Below are 5524 nucleotides of genomic sequence, written 5' to 3' on the forward strand. Positions count from 1 at the left end.
CATTGTACAAGGTGAGGGAGCTGAACCTTGGTCAGCGGGTCTATCCCATCACGACATATTTTGCAGCCCCAGACAACTCATGCAAGGGAATTATTCCTGGCCTTTTGCCCGGTACATCGTCATCCAAGCTAGTGGATGAGCTTGTGGCTCCTGGAACTCAAGTACTTCAAGCACGAACGATGGGTCAAACCAACGTTGCGTTGGTAACATTTGAAGGACTTAAAGTGCCTCGCTACGTGCGTTTCTATGGTGCCGAACTCCGCTGCTACCCCCATCGACCCCGCCAACTGGTTTGCAAGATATGTCACAAGCTCGGCCATTGGGCTTATTACTGTCCTACGCCGCACGTGGTCATTTGCGCGACGTGTGGGACTGGCAACCCCACCCCGTCACATCCGTGCACCCCACACTGCAGATCCTGTGACGGCACCCACCCTACAGCGGATCCAAACTGCCCGCGGCGTGATAGGCAGACACTGAACAAAGCTTGGGTGCGGAAAGCTCTCGAGAAAGAGCAGCGTGAACTCCAACCCTCCAGCGATCCGACCACTACCGCAGATACGGCGGAGACCCGAACGTCGCACGCCCCAACGAAGGAGACCAGAAAAGTCCGGTCGGAGACCCGTTCGAGATCCCGTCGCAAGTTCCGGACCCGCTCCAAGTTTCGGTCCCGATCCCGCGAGGCATCGGTGCGCCTCCCAGAGAAGCGCCCGCCTTCCCCATCTTCCCGACAACACTACAAGAAGGCCCTGCAGACCAACGCCCCAGCCAAGGTGACCCTGGTCCCTTCAGGGGTGCAGCGGACCCCGGAGAAGAAAACAGCAATGGAGGCGCCTCGGGTGGTAGGTCGGGCGAAGGGTACCCCACAGCTCGCTCCGCCCAGTAAATCTCTCCCTACCCCTTCCCCTATTACCAATTCGTTACCAAATCCCGATCCTCTAATAGAAATAGCCCGCCTACGTCGTGACATGGAGACGCGCTGTGAGCGCCTACAAAAACAAATGGACGCGCTGGTGGCAGACATGAGCACTAGTATGCAGGCGGCTCTGGACAGGATAGAACGCCAAATGGAGGCCCTTCAAATAGGGATTACGGAGCAAGTGAAATCATGTATAGAGTGCACTTTCGCACGCCTGCAAGTTCCTGAGCTTAGCGGTAACAACGAAAGCGCGCGTTCCGACCAAGGCTCTCGGTCGCAACCTTCAAATGTGGGCACCCGGCGCCCGCATCCCTATGCACGACCGCCTGCTTCCTCTCGCGATGATGATGGCGCCGCGTAACGCGGAGCAACTGGTGGTGTGGCAGTGGAATTGTAGGGGATTCCGCCGAAAACGAGGTTCCCTACAGCAGTATATCGCCACATCCACGAACCCTCCCGATGTCATCCTCTTACAGGAAGTCAATTGCACCCCTTCTTTATCCGGCTACAGCACGCTCTCGGGTGTCTCTCCTCTTGTGGGAGCCTTAGTTTCGAAACATGTTACATGTCGCATGCATACCACTAAACTAGACATTCCTCACCAACTATTGGAAATAATTACGCAAGGTAAACGCAGCGAGAGTCTGTTCATACTCAATGCATACTGTCCCCCCCCCCCGTTCGCGAACGCATTGTTTTCAGCACCTACTAACAGAATTTGGTAGGTTTGGACGGGCTTGTGTGGTGGCCGGCGACTTTAACGGTCCGCATACTGCATGGGGTTACGTTAAATCGCAGGCTAAAGGGACCCGCTTATGGAATGCCATCTGTAACATGAGATACACACTGCTTACCGACCCAGAGCACCCCACTCGGATGGGCAACAGCCTATCTCGTGACACCTGCCCTGACCTTACCTTCGTGCGCAATACTGGCCCAGTCGTTGCGCACGGGCCTTTAGAGGAGCACCTTGGTAGTGACCACTACATTGTGGCGACCACATTGTCATTACGGGGTGCGCGCAGGCCCGAGCGAAATGTGCGTATAACGGATTGGGCGAAATTCAGGGAACGTCGCCAGGACCCACATGAGCGCCAAGGGTACGAACGCTGGCTTGACTCTCTCGCACAAGATCTCGAGGCCACCACGAGCACACTGCGCCCCACAACCGAGACCCTAGACATAGACCCGCATTTACTTCATCTTTGGAACGCCCGCAGAGGGTTGACACGACGATGGAAACGGCAACGGCTCAACCGCAAACTTAGGAAACGTATAGATCGAATTGCACGGGAATCTCAGGAGTATGCAGAGATCCTTACGAGGAATAACTGGCGAGGATTTTGCGATCGCCTCTCAGGCACATTGAGCACAGCAAAAACGTGGTCGATTCTTCGCTCACTCACAGATCCCACCACAACAAAGGGAAAAACATTTCAACAGCTGCACATCCTAATACGTGAATACAGGGACGATGTCCCGACACTCCTCAGAGAGCTAGAGAAGCATTTCATACCCACAGGCCCGCCGCCGCAGTACCCTGACTATTCTTATGTAGGCGAGTCGAACGAATTGCTCGATGCGGACATCACATCTGACGAGGTGCGGGTGGTCCTACAAGACCTACGCCGCAACACGGCACCGGGAACTGACCACATCCGATTCGCCACCCTTCGTAACCTCAGTGACGCGGATATTAACCACCTCACCCATATCTTCAATGATTGCTGGCGCAAGGGCATGCTTCCCCAAGCATAATCTCCGGGAGCTCATAATCAGTCGCCCCCGGAGCCGTTCCTCTACTCCCCCTATCACTGTGCACGTGGATGGCACACCGATACCACAGGTTAATCGTGCTCGTATCCTCGGCCTACACATCCAAGCGGATGGCAGGTCAAACTACACTGTTTCCCTTCTATCCAGACAGATTGAGCAAATTCTGGCCATGATCCGGAGGGTCTCCAACAGGCGCACGGGCCTTCGAGAAGAGGACCTGCTGCGCTTGGTGGAGGCATGCCTGATCAGCCGCCTTACATACCATCTCCCATTTCAGCGTTTGACCCAAGCGCAACAACTTCTCATAGACGCAGTGATTCGCAAAGCGACGAAGCTGGCCCATGGCCTCTCGAACTACACTTCCACACACCGTCTCCTTAACTTAGGGACACATAACACACTAGGCGAGCTGCTAGAGGCACATTGGGTCAGCCATCGCCAGCGCCTCCTACTCACTCCTACTGGCCGCCATCTTCTCACACGGCTAGGATACTCTGTCCCACCCCTTGAGTCTGAAACCCGTCCAACGAGCTTGTCGTCAGTGATACGCCAAGCACTAAGTATTCATCCATTGCCACGTAATATGCACCCCGAGCATGACAAAGGGCGGCGCAAAGCCCGTTTACGATACATTGGCCGCATGCTTGCAAACATCCCGGAAACACACACTTTATACACGGACACATCACGCACTCAAGAGGGCTATACCTCGGTAGTTTTGGATGGCACCGAATCCCTGAGAGACTCTACTGCAATTGGCGGAACAAATGCCGCTTACGGAGAAATTCTCGGTGTTGCTCGTGCAATTCGATACGCCATCCGTGTTCCTGAGGAAGTGTATATATTGACGGACTCGCAACAGGCATGCCGGGCGTTCCTATCAGGACATGGCATCCCGAGAGCGGCGCACCAAATTCTCAAACAGATCCCGCAAAATACACCTACCACACCTCCCCGCATCCACTTACTCTGGACCCCTGGTCATACCTAGCTGCCGGGTAACGAACGCGCACATGCGGTTGCCCGAGAAATTTCCCTCCGGGCGACTCGGCGTGGTGAGGCGACTAGTTCAGAGTGGGGGGATCCCTTGCTGCGTTATAAAGACATACTCCGTCATTATACACGCATTCGTCGCACCCACGCCGCACCACCGCCGTCCTTCTCGCGGGAGGAAGCAGTGGCATTACGCCAGTTACAAACCGCAACTTTTCCAAATCTTGTCTCTCTCAATAAATTCTACCCACACTGTTATGCAGATCGTTGCCCTGGCTGTGGCAGCTCGCCCACAATCTTCCACGTCACGATTGAGTGCACTGCAAATCTCTTTCATCCCTTGCCAACTCTCCTTTACCCCCTACGCAACAAAGAGCTGTGGGACGATGCCTCCGCGACGGACCTCCCGAGGTCCTCCGAGCAGTGATACAACGGGCTCGAAACGTCGCCGGAATCATCTTAGGGACCCTGGACTGAGGGTTCCTTCCACACTGCTCTCGCCATTCAAATATTATTAATAAAGATGTTTTACTCTCTCTCTCTCTCTCAAGCGGACCCGTTGCAATCCGTCGTGTCCCCGCAGTAATGGCGGCGAGCGACAATGCATTGTTTCGTTTTCTCGTCTGCTAGCCAGAAAGTGTCCAAACCTCTGCCAGGCGAAAATCCACTCGGCCAGAGAAAAACGAACGCGCATCGAAGTGGGCCGCGCGGTGGTCGGGCCGACATGAGAATAACGCATGCGCTCTGGCTGGTCCCGGTAGCACGCGGGTAGCGAGAAAAAAAAACGAAGAGGCTCAATGTGTCCTGCATATAAAAGTCAAAGTATAAAAATAAACAAGAACGTAGTTACCTTTGCTGGTTTTAGTGAGTCGACATGAATGCTTTGACGCAGGTGAAAAAGAATGTTGATATTCTTTTCTGTGACATGACGGCACAAATGAACCACCACAACGCTTCGGCTCATCGGACCTCGCTGCGTGCTTTGTCAACTTGTCTCAACTCAACTTGTGTGTTTATTTGGCTTGTCTCGTTGTATGGTCCGAGGTACGACTTTAGAAAAGTCAGTGCACATCAGTCAGTTTATGAGAACTTTATACCCATAAAGTCTCAGAATGGAAATCCATGCGCTCCGTAGATTCCACGGCCTCCGCGAGACGCCGCAATCAGCCCGCTCGCCATCAAAACGCCCTTGAAACTGTGCTCGGATAGGGCTCCTTGCTTTACGATATGCGATTCCCGGTGCATGGGCGTTGCCACGAAATCGAGCTCGATTTTGCAATGTTCGAGCTGAAATGTCCTTTCGAGCATTTAAAAGGACATTCTAGACAAAATGCAGCATGATTTCCGGCCCCGGGGATTGTTTTAGTCGGGGACACATGACAGCACGAAAAAATTGGAGGCTGAAGCCCCATAAGTACATCGCCACCCTCTTTCACTCTCTCATTATTCGTCAAACAGCATTTCAAACAAAGTGCATGAAGGCCTATTTGATATATATATAGTGTTTTTCATACAACGCCGAATTTATGTGGTTCTATTTGGACCCAAGATATTAAAGTTATTACAGTTTTAGAATAGGGGCTCCAAAAGTTTGGGGCCCCAAGAGCAATGGGTGTTAGCGATGGGGCACGCATGAGTGAAGAGTTTTATAATAGGGCTTTGCGTTTGCGGATAGTGTCTTGCGCTTGCAGTGCCACTACGGCATCAAAGAAAAGCTATTATAAATAATTAGATGAAATATACCATTTTATGGTACGAAGAGTAACATTCGTGTTTCCGCGTTTAATTACAGTTTAGAGGTTATTCTATTAGCAACAAGCAGTTAGTTGCGCTTAG

This window comes from Dermacentor variabilis, chromosome 1 (genome assembly GCF_050947875.1).
Source record: "Dermacentor variabilis isolate Ectoservices chromosome 1, ASM5094787v1, whole genome shotgun sequence".
NCBI classification, from domain to species: domain Eukaryota; kingdom Metazoa; phylum Arthropoda; class Arachnida; order Ixodida; family Ixodidae; genus Dermacentor; species Dermacentor variabilis.